Here is a 12,210-nt window from a genome sequence, read left to right on the forward strand (position 1 = left end):
GCACAAACTGAGATTTGTATACTAATGTTCATAGCAGAATTATTCACCATCGCAAGAACATGGAAACAGCCCAAATGTCCAACCACAAATGAATGGATTGAGAAATTATGGTACATTCACACAATGGAATACTATGCAGGACACAGGAGCAATAACTTTGTAAATTATTACCTAACTTGGGAGGGACTGGAGAGCATTATGCTGAGTAAACTAACTCAGTCCCATAAACATAAATATTATATAAGAATGTTATTGGAGAAGAAGTGGAAGGATCCAGGATCGGTGGGAGAGGCTGGAAGCAGAGGGATGTGGATATACAGGGGGAAGAGGGGATTAATCATTGGATTGTACAATTTGATGGGGGGGTGAGGGAAATGGAAAGAATTTTTTCAAATTTGTATTAGAATTTTGTAAATAAACTAGTGAAAAAATAGTCAGCTTGAGAGGGTGATGGGAGGAAGAGGGGGTAAAATGTGCAACAAGAATGAATGAAAATCTAACTTTTCTGTAAACTTTTGTTAAAACAATTAAAATAAAAAATTAAAAAAATTTAAATTTTTTTTTAAAAGTACACCTGTTCCATCTCTCGGGAAATTGCAGTGATGTCAAAATTCTGTTAGAATAAATAATTATGATATTATGGGGGGGAGAAATAGAATCAATTCTTGACTACTGAGAAAAAAAAAGTGTTTGTCTCTTTTATTTAAAAATAAACCAAATTAGTAACCAATTGAAAAAAAAAACCCCAAAACTCTACCTAGCCTCAGTTTCCTCTGTGTGAAATGAGTGCCCTGCCTGGACCCAGGGTTTGATGAGACTCTCGCCCACAGAGTAAGCATCTGATAACCATTTCCTATTCCTATTACTTATTGGCTCCAAACAGTGACCTTACTACGATTAGAAGCAGGTATTCTGGTCTACCACGCAGACCCATGCCATTTCTGCTATCATGTACCACCGATTGAGAACCTACCCAGAGCTGACCCTCCAGCTGATTTGTGAAGCAGCAAAGTACATGGGAGGAGACTGTGCCTATCTTTCTTCTGTGGATTCGAACCCTGTACCTTCAGGTTGGCAATGTGGCTGCTTACCATTAGGCTACCCACCAGAGCTCCTCCGGGACTTCCAGATATGTCTATGTATTAAATATCCTCTAAGGCCATCTCTTCCCATGAGATTAACTGCCTCTGAAAACCCACCAGAGGGTCAGGTCATGGGTTAGTTCCGATTCTACTGCACACACAACAAGGACAGCATGCTTGGAAGGGTAGAAGATCAGCACAGGAGAGGAAGGACCCGGATGAGATGGACTGACACAGTGACTGTGGGAATGGGGTCAGGTGTGTCAGAGACAGAGGGTTTGGCTCCGTACAGGGCAGGGTTCAGAGCCATTGTTCCCAGGGTCACTGTGAATAGTACTTGACTGACAGTTACAGATCAACAACAATAAATCTTCTCATGTGGATGAAGTAAGGAAAAATGAAAACGGGCAATCTTTAGGAACTAAGTTTTTATTTACTTATTTATTTATTTATTTTTTTAAAAGCCTTTCATAAATTAAAAGATGAGAACTTGACAAGTGTGAGCACATAAGCAAACTCGGGATAAAGCCCCTTCCACAAGTTAACTCAGACTCATCTCCCAACGACCCTACGGAGTAGGAATTACTGTTGTTCCCATTTTCACACATGAATACACTGAGGTAGGAAAAAGTTAAATAACTTCCCCAAGAGGTGGTGGAAGACGGGCTGAGGTTTGCAGCTGGCCTTCAGGGCCAACTGTCTGATAGGTTCCTATTACAGCATCTGACACTCTATCTCTTACCTATGCAATCACCACGCTGGCTCCTGGGGTTTTCCTTATCTCCCTAAAGAGGAAATAGCTGTAAAGGTGGGGGTTGTATTTTTCTTGTAGACTATTAATATAGACCATAAGCATTTATTTAAAAAAAAAATTCAAAATTTTTTGGTTGGTAATCCCCCAAAAGAATTGAGGGGAAAAACACAATAAACCTACTTACATAGTTTTAAACTGATATCTTGAATGTTTAATTATAACTTTACTCAGATACAAATGATCACTTTCTATCACATGTGTAAATTTTTACTTTAAAAATATAAAGTATTCTGTTAATCTTTTAAATGAATGCAGTAGAATAGAAGTATCATAAATCGCTATCCACAATTTCTATTTCAAAATGGCATGGAATGATTTCTCACCATCAGAAACTTCTAACATTTTTTTTTCTTTTGCTTCAAACTATTCAACTTACCCCTCAGAATTCTATTTCAAGACAATAAATCTTGAAGACATTGGTGGTTCCATGGTAGGATATTTGCCTTTCATGTGGGAGACCCAGGTTCAATTCCTGGCCAATGCCCTTCACCCACAGCCACCACTTATCTGTCAGGGGAGACTTTCATGTTGCTATGACGATGAACAGGTGTCAGCAGAACTTCCAACTAAGACTAGGAAGAAAGGCGAGGTGATCTACTTTCATAAATTAGCCAAAGAAGACTCTATGGATTGCAACACGGCTGGTGAGGAACCAACCAGGCAAAGTTTAGATCCACTGACATTGGGTCACCATGAGTCTGATTCTAATCCAATGGCAGCTAACAACTAAAAAGAATAAACCTTTATGTTCAGAAGAACTTTATTGGTTACTGTAACGGACTGAACTGTATCCCCTAGAAAACATGTATCAATATGGCTAGGCCGTAATTCTCAGTGGTTAGGGACTGAGGAACTGATGTTATTTGGCAGTTGTGTAAGAATGCTGCAGGCTCGCCCCATGACTGAGAGGTACCAGGGTGGGCTGTAGTGATGAGCTGTGAGAGGATCAGGATGGGCTACAGAGCCCTCAATCACTTCACCGGGAGCAGAGTTCTCACGGGTGCGGCTTGCAGCACCTGTGTTTTCCAAGGAGGGAGAGGTGAGCAGAGTCGACTACCACCTAGAAGGAAGAGCCAGGACCAGACAGAGGGTGTCATTTGGAGCTGGGACCCCAACACTGAGAACCTTCTGGAGGCACAGAGAGCAAATGTCTTCCTCTGAACTTGGACTTCTGGCTCCCTAAGCAATTGCAGAAGAAATCTGTTCGTTAAAATCATCCACCTGTGGTTTTTTTGCTACAGCAGCATTAGACAGTTGTCCTATGATACAAACTTTGTGTATAAACAGCTATTTAAATTTCAAAATTTCTTCTCAATGTAAAAATAAAATTCTCTCATGGATTGAGTTAATATCTCAATAATTACTGCAAGTAATAATTTCCAGTAAACCCACAAACATCACGAATTTTTACAAAAAACAAAACAAACCTAAAACAAACCATTAGGCCAAAAGGTAAAATGTTACTGCAGATGCATCTACAGCAGGATGGCCTGGGAGACTGGGGCATATGGAGAAAGGTGGATTCCCCAAGGTCAACCTCTCACCTCCCACTCCAGGGGCTTTTTCTGCAGAGCATACACCACGATAAGATTCTGGCCCAGGCAGCAGAGACCAACGTGCAGGAAGAATATGAAACCCTGGCCTCCACCTTGGGCTAGTGGTCAGCTAGGTTCTAGAAAAGAGCTGCTAAAAGCAGAGTCCCCGAATACTATCGGCCCAAGATTTCTTTGCCAAATCCTCACACACACCGCACACCTTCACTCCTCCCCAGAAGCATGGATTCCTGCAAACCATCTGATGTTGGCCGAGGGGCAGAGCGCCACCCACCTATGACCCTCTGCATTCAGCCAGAAGTGGCACCTTTACGGAAAAGGTTTCCGGATGAAGATGGCTCAGAGGCCCTCTGCTTCCAAAACAGGAGTGGCCTTGAGTTGACACCAAAGTAGAAGCTGACTGTCCAAGCAGAAGGTCAGCAAAGGAAAAATGGAAAACCCTCAAGGAGACGGACGCAGTGACTGGAAACATGATTTAAGCATGACAGGCAGATAGTGAGAGGACCGCTATTGGTCAGAATCCCAACTGGACTCATCAATAACCTTCATTACGCAGATGGCACATCCCTGCCTGTTGAAAGTGAGGAGGATTTGACGCACTTACTGCAAAAAGACCAAAGACTGCGGCCTTCAATATGGATTGTATCTCAATGTCACAAAAACAAAAATCCTTGCCACTGGACCAATAGGTAACATCACGATAGATGGAGAGAAGATTGAGACTGTCAATGACTTCATTTTACTTAGATCCATTATCAATACATTTGTTTTGGTACTAACAGTCAGGAGACCGGGAGATGTATTGCACTGGGAAAGCATGTAGTGAGGGACCTCTCCAAATTACTGAGGAGCAATGAGGTTGGCTTAAGGACTAAGGTGCACCTGATCCAGACCATCGTCTTTTCAATCACTTGCTATGCACCTGAGAGCCGGACATGAATAAGGACAGAAGAATTGATACCTTTGAGCTGTGGTGGTGGAGAAGAATGCTGAATATTCTACGACGGCCAAAAGAATAAACAGATACGTCTTGGAGAAGGAGCAGCCAGAGTTCTCCTTGGAGGCAAAGATGATGAAGCTTCATCTTACATACTTTGGGCATGTTGCTTGAAGAAGTTATTCCTTGGAGAAGGACATCGTGCTTGGAAGGTGGAGATTCAGCGAAGAAAACGAAGACCCACAACCAGGTGATGTGGCAGACTGACAGCAGCAATGAACTTGAGTGTGTCAGAAATGGTGAGGACGGCACAGGACAGGACAGGGTTGAGAGCTGTTCTTCATAGGGTCGCTATGAGTCATACTTGACTCGATGGCACCTAACAAGAACGACAAGGTTTCCAAGGGTTGATTTTCCAGGAGATCACCAGTCCTTTCTTCTGGGGTGCTCTGGAGTAAAATCAAACTGCTAACCTTTCAGTTAGGGAGCTCTAGTGGCCTGGTGGTCAGAAGTTGCATTGCAATCTTGAAGGCTGTTGTTGTTGTTGTTGTTTTTATGTGCCGTCGAGTCATTTGCGACTCATAGCGATCCTATGTACAACAGCCCTAAACCCTGCTCTATCCTGTGCCAATCACACTGCCTCTGACACACCCATCCTGATTACCCCAGTCACTGAATCAATCCATCTCATAGAGGATCTTCCCCTCTTGCGCCGTCCCTCCACCCTCCCAAGCATGATGTTCCTCTCCAAGGACCTGTCCCTCCTTTTGCAACATGCCCAACGGAGTAGCCTGGTTTAACACTCTCCAGGATGAATCTGTTTTCTTAGCAGTCCATGGTACATTCAATACTCTTCTCCAGCACCACAGCTCAAAGGCGTCAATTCTCCTATCTTCCCTAGTCATTGTCCAACTCTCTGATGCATAACAAGTGACTGCAAAGACCATGGGCTCTATTAGGAGCACCTTAGTCTCCAGAGACACACCGTTGCTCTTGAGTACTTTAGGGAGGTCCCTAACAGCAGACTTTCCCATCACAAAACGTTTTTTTATTTCCTGGCTGCTGGTGCCAAGAGTGTTGACCGTGGAGCCAAGCAAACTGAAGCTGTGAACAATCTCAATCTCTTCGCCATCCATCCTGAAGGTACTCGGTTCAAATTCACCTGCAGCTCCTCGTGTGATTAACTGCCTCTGAAAACCCGCTGAAGGGACAGCTATGGGTCGGTTCTGACCCAAAGGCACACAACAGCAAACCTACAGTTAGCAGCTGGGTTTATTATTCCTTTGTGCCACTCAGGGATTCTACTGCCTGGAGACGTTGACATTAACATTTTATACCAAGGATTTGCTTCAATCAAGTACAGTGAGGCTCCCAGAACACAGTGAACAGTGGGTGCCTCTGTAGAAGCCCCTTCATGTGCTCCCTTTTCACTGGCTGCCCCAAAAACAGGCCTGCAGGACCCTCCCCCAGGACTCCATGTAGAACTCCAACCCCATTTGGAGTCCTCCCAGACTGGTAAATGCAGGGAGCTTATTTGCAAGCTAGGTTCATATCTGCCTAGCAACCCAACATGCACACTTAAGAGACTGGAAACATGGGCCGAGACCAGGCAGGCCAGCGCTGCACAAAAGGGTCTGTTCTCATGCAAATGGGCCCAGGCAAGAGGGCTAGAAAACACAGAGCAGGGGCCAGCTCCTCCGGGGATCAATTCACTTCTCAGGATGCCCCAGCACTTTTGGGGGGCATCCTTTAGCCTTGTTCACTGTCAACACAGGGCGAGAGGGGCTCTGCCTGCCATTCAGCTTGGGACAGGATGGACAGAATAGAGAGGCGTAGAGGGGACCCAGGATTTTTGCTTACTTACTTTCCTGATTTTTCTGGTCCTGCACTCTAGATTGCAAAGGTTCTTTTGTTCTTATTTAGAACTAAACAGAGTTAGTTTTGTTTGGGGGGGGGGGGTGTCCTGATCAGCATGGTAATCAAGCTGCGCTTTGCTTATTTCCCTGGAGGCAGGCAATAAAGCAGCTGTTTTCACGCTCGATCTCACCGGGATTGAAGGGGTCAAGGTGAAGCCTTGAACAGCCTCGAACCAGGGCAGACAAGTCAGTGTTCAAGGCTGGCAGGGCTGGGCTGGACAGACAGGGTTTCTGAGCCCCACTCCATGATTTGCAGATGGCAAATGTCCTCTTTGGATGGATGACTCCGGCTGCACAAAGGGCCAGCCGGTTCACCTTGGTCTGACTCCTCTAGGACTCTAGGCCTCTTGTTTTCCATCCATGAAGTGGAAACAACAACAGCATCCACTTCAGAAGATCGTTCGTAGGTTTAAAATTAGATCTACGATGGATGGCCTGTAAGAGAGTGTCAGAGGGAAACCAAGCACCTAAACGCCAACAACATGCATTGTGAAAGTTTGCGTTCAAGTTCAGCCAGTGCACTGAACACAGTCACTACTCATATGTTAATAATGGTCTGTGTGTTGCTATGGTACCGCATGGGGCATAGCTGGTAGGGAGTTGCGTTGCCAGCCTCAAGGAGGGTAGTTCAAATCCACCAGGAAGAAAGATGGACACTAGGCTCCTGTGCAATTCACAGCCTCTGAAAACCTGCTGAAGGGTCAGCAAAGCAGCAGCACCAGCTCAATGCAATGAACTGTTATTTCTTTGGGTTTTGCCTTACGGTAACAGTTTCCAGTAAGAGCTTCCAGACTAAAGGTTAGGAAACCGAATTCACTTCTGAGAATCAGCTAACGAGAACCCTCTGGATTACAGTGGTCTGACCCACAACCTTAAGGCAGGAGCTCAGGATGGGGCATCACTTAGTCCTTTTGTGCTGAGGACCAAGGAGATGGCGGGAAACATTCATTAGTATCATTGTATCCCTTGTTGGTTAAGTTGCACATCAACTTCCCAATTCTCTGTTTGGCAGTTACAGTGTAGCCATTTCCTTGACGGGAACTGATAGAATGTAATTACTTTGTCAGCAACAATAGCAAAGTTGAACAGAGCAGCAAACAACAAATGCCCGAGAGAGACTTGAACCTTTATTTACTGCTGGTACGAGTGCAAAATGGTGCAACCACTAGGGAAGGTGGTGTTTTCTCAAAAAGTTGGAAATAGAAATATCATATGACCCAGCAATTCCACTACTGGGAATATACCCTAAAGAAAACAGAGCCACCACCCAAACAGATATAAGCACACTAATATTTATTGCTGCATTATTCACAATAGCTTGGAAAGGAGGAGTGGCACCCACTTCCATAATAGCTTGCCTCCAGAAACCCTATGAACCTGGAGAGAGGATAAAAGGCACCCAAGCATCGAGGACTATCCTTCATAGGGTCGCTATGAGTCACCTGCAACTCAATGACACTTAACAACAACAACATTCACAATAGCAAAGAGATGGAAGCAACACAAGTGCCCATCAACAAATGAATGGATAGAAAAAGTATGGTGTATTCCCACAATGGAATACTATGCAGCACTGAAAACCAAGAAACTCATAAAACATTATACAGCACTGGTGACCCTGGAGGACATTATGCTGAGTGAAATATCTCAGTAACAAAAGGACAAACAATGTATAACAGCACTGTTATAAAATAGAACTGATATGGGAGGGGTGACTAGGAAAAAGGGAATAGACAGTGAACACTGCACTGGGGCAGATGAAGGAAAGAATTGTTTAAAAGGAATATATGACTAGGCATCATTTGTATGACAACAGTCAAGAATAAGAGGTGCACTGCAAAGTGAACTGAGGGAGCGGTGGGAGGCGGTAAAAAACTGTGCAACAATAAAAGAATATTTTTTAAGGGAACTGTGGGGAGAGGAAGAGGGAGGAAAATGTGCAACAATGAGTGAAGGGAAATCCAACTATACTGTCAACGGTTAAAATGCCAACTACAAGAAGAATGTCATTCTTGATGAGATGTGCTCTGACCAGCCCATCAGTGGAGAGAGCTTCCTCAAAGGGCTGGCCCACGTTTGATGTCTAAGTTCTTTTGTGTTTTGCTCCTTACCTCTGCTTCTCTGGACTGGACTCTCTTGCCATACAGCCTGGGGAGCATGGATTTCTGTCTCCTCAGGCACAGTCTGCCATCTGACCTGCCAGTCTGGAACTCTTGGTCACTGAGTCTACTAAGTCAGGAGGAGTCTCTCCCGATGACTTTAGACTTTAGTCCTTTAGACTTTTGCCGCATCACCTTCCAGTGGCCTGTGGGGGAGTTCTGGTAGCCTAGTGGGTAAGGAATCGGGCTGCCAACCCAAACGCAAGCAGTTTGGATCCACCAGCTGGCCCCCCGGGAGAAGGACAGGCAATTTCCTGCCACTGCAACTTACAGCCTCTGAAAACCTGCTGCAGAGTTAGCTAAGCATCGATTCTCACTTAAAGGCCATGAGTTGTTTGTTATTGTTGTCTGAGTCATTTCCTCAGAATAAATCTATTTCTGTCTGCCTGCCTGTCTGTCTGTCTATATGTGTGTGCGTGTTTTCTCTCTGGTTTTTGCTTCTCTAGATACGCCAAACCCAACAATCACTAGTTTCACTTGCTCAAATACTCAAGAGGAGATTTAGCCAATGATTCATTCACTCTAGAACACATGGCATTATTTTTCTGGTTTTTCAATGCCAAGAAGCAGAAGCAGCAACCTCTTATGTAACTTGCCCCCAGATGCCCACACTGGACTTAGTACAGTCATGTAAGATCCTCAGCGCCACTAGCTACCTTTCCAGACAGCCCCACCTCATTAGTATTTTCAGTCAAGGTTATAGTCAAGTGTATAGCTGCTAACCCAGAACTCAGCAGTTGCCACCTCCTGTCCCCTCCTGGGATAATCTCCTCTGTAAAGATTTACAGTCTCAGACACCTGATGGAGGGTCACCGGGGGTGAGAACTGACCCAAAGGCAGCGGACTAGGTAGTGCACAGTGAACCCAGGGGGTATAGTGGTTAAAGAATCCACCTGGTCAGTGGTTCAAATTCATTAGCCTCTTCAGCTGAGAAATCGGAGGCAGTCTGCGTCCACACTTACGGCGCTGGGAACCCACAGGCAGTTCTACTGTACTTTGTCCAACAAGTCACCATCCGTCAGAAGTGACTGCATGGCAGTGGGACGTGGTGTCACAAACAGCTAAGCAAGTGACTTCTAACCACACACTCGCGGATTCGAAGCCACCAAAGGCTCCTGGGAAGCAAAGCTGGCACTCTGCTTCCAATGGGCAGCATCTATGAAAACCCTACAGATCAAGTGACCCTACACGTCACTCTGCAATGTGTGAGGTCACGGGAGATGGAATACATCCAGGGGCAGCTGGTCTTCTATGTCTGGTTTTCACATTAGTAACTAACATCAGTTTCTAATTATCACTGCAAGTGGATTGCTTGAAGAACAGTCATAAAGGATGGTTTGTGTTAGAGTCAGGGAGCTTGGTGGTGGTGATGATGGTGGTGGTGGCAATGATGACAGAGGTGATGGTGATGATGGTGGTGCGGTGATGGTGGTGGTGGTGGTAGTGGTGATGGCGGTGGCAGTGGTGTTGATGCTGATGGTGGTGGCGGTGATGTTGATGGTGATGGTGATGGTGGTGGTGTTGGTGGCGTTGATGGTGATGGCGATGGTGATGATGGTGGTGCAGTGATGGCGGTGGTGGTGGTGGTAGCGGTGATGGCGGTGGCGGTGGTGTTGATGGTGATGGTGATGGTGGTGGTGGTGGTGGTGATGGAGGTGATGGCAGTGGCGGTGGTGTTGGTGGTGGTGGCGGTGGTGTTGATGGTGAAGATGATGGTGTTGGTGGTGATGGTGGCGGTGGTCGTCGTGGTGTTGGTGATGGTGGTAAATGCCATCCAGTCAACAGTGACTCAGCAATGTTATCTGGGAATAATGAACGTAAACTCTGTCCTATCCTGCACCATCCTCATCATCCTCGACACATTTGAGGCCATTGCCTCAGACACTGTATTAACCCATCTTGTTGAGGGTCTGCATCTCCTTCACCCGACCCTCCACCTTTCCAAGCATGGTGTCCATCCAGTTCCAAAGAATAACCTCTCCTAACATGTCCAAAATACGTGAGACGAAGCTTCACCATCTTTGGCTCCGAAGACCATTCTGGTTGCACTTTCTCCAAGACAGTATCTGTCTGTTCTATTATCTGCTGCTAACCAAAAGGTCAGCAGTTCAAAGTCACCAAGCACTCGACTGGAAAAAGATGGGCCGAAGGCAGAAAAGGTTTTTGGTTTTGGGGTTGGGGTCAGCAGGTGGACTTGGCAAGACATACATAGTAACAGATCACGGGTACTTAGGTCTTGCCACACACTGGTCACTCTGCTCCAAACTTTTACAAACACAAATTAAATCTTTCAACGCTGGGGACCTTTACCATCACCACTGCCATTTTACAGACGTGAATACTGATGCTCCAAGAAATTCAGTCACTCCTATAAGGTTGCAAAGCTACTCAGAGACACTCGCTCTACAGTATTGGCCCAAACCAGGGCTACTCTGCACCAACACGCGAGCTCCCCACCTAACCCAGCCCTGAGGGAAGACGCAAGGATGCGTTTTATCAGCAGAAACTCGCTCTGTGGGCCTGGCTGCTGACTCCTGGGGGCTGTCTCACTGCTCCCCCAGGGCGAGGGAAGGAAATGCCCCATCTTTCTCCGGGGAAGCCGCGTTCAGCCCAGCGCTCAGCCACAGCACCACTAGGGCTCCTTTAACCCGGCAGACGCGATCCTAAAATCTTGACAAGGCAGCTGACTCCTCCCGGTGGCGGGTCTCGCACACACTCCTAAACTAGGCTCCTGAGTTGCTGACATCAGAGCCACATTCCCCCGAATCCCAGGGAGGGGGGCGCAGACGGTGCCAGCTGTCCGCGAGGGAATGCGGGGACTAAGGCTTCAGAACTGGTCCCTAAGTGGCCCTAGGCTGGAGGCGGCGGCCCCTGGGACTCGGAAATGCCCGGGATCCCACACTTCTTGTTGCACACGATGAGCTCCTAACTGTGCTTGCCCCTTCACCATCTTTTGGTTCGCGGGGACCCTGGGGGACTTCAGGCTGCGGAACCCGCGGGCCCGACACCCCCAGGTCCCCGCGGGACGGCTGGTCCGGCGCGGAGTAGCCGTGCACCTGTGTAGGTGGCCTTCCGCCCCGAGCAGCGCGCGCCCAGGCGGGATGCTGACTCAGCCCGGCGGCTCCCATCCCTCTCGCACAACGCGGATGCGTAGCTGCGGCTGCAAAGTGGGGGGAGGAAGTGAGACTCCCCGAAGCGGCCCGGCCGCTCGCTCCCCGCACCCCACTGCGGCACGCCCGCTCCCTCCCCCGGAAGGGTGCGCGAGTTGACGAAATTGGGGGAAGTGGGTACAGAAGGAGGAACTCGGGGTTCGCGGCGCCGCGCGCGCAACGCACACCCAAACTGGAAGGAACCTGTTCCGCCCGGGGCGGGCGTAGCGGCGAGCACTGCGCGGTTCCAGCCCCGGCGGCGCGCGCGCCTCCCGGGCCCCAAAGCCGGAGGGCTGTGGCGGGCTCTCCGAGAGATGCGGGTGGGGACAGCCCGGGGACCCCGGCGGCGTGCGCGCGCCCGGCCGGGAGGATCCCGGAGGGAGCGTAATGTGCGCCCCAGAACCCCCCACAGTGTGCCCCGCTCCCCACTCGCATCGCATCCGAGCGCCCGGGGCTGCTTGGGGCCCAAGCGCACCACGGGGCCCGGGGCCTGCGGGAGACTCCAGGCCCAGGTTCCCCGGGGCGCAGGCGGGGTCACCCCGCGGGACCCCGCCGGCGTTTGGGGAAGGCGATGCCTTTACCTTCCGTGACCCCCGGCCC

This window comes from Elephantulus edwardii, unplaced genomic scaffold (genome assembly GCF_000299155.1).
Source record: "Elephantulus edwardii isolate Elephantulus edwardi_28Jun2011 unplaced genomic scaffold, EleEdw1.0 scaffold00048, whole genome shotgun sequence".
Taxonomy (NCBI): Eukaryota; Metazoa; Chordata; class Mammalia; order Macroscelidea; family Macroscelididae; genus Elephantulus; species Elephantulus edwardii.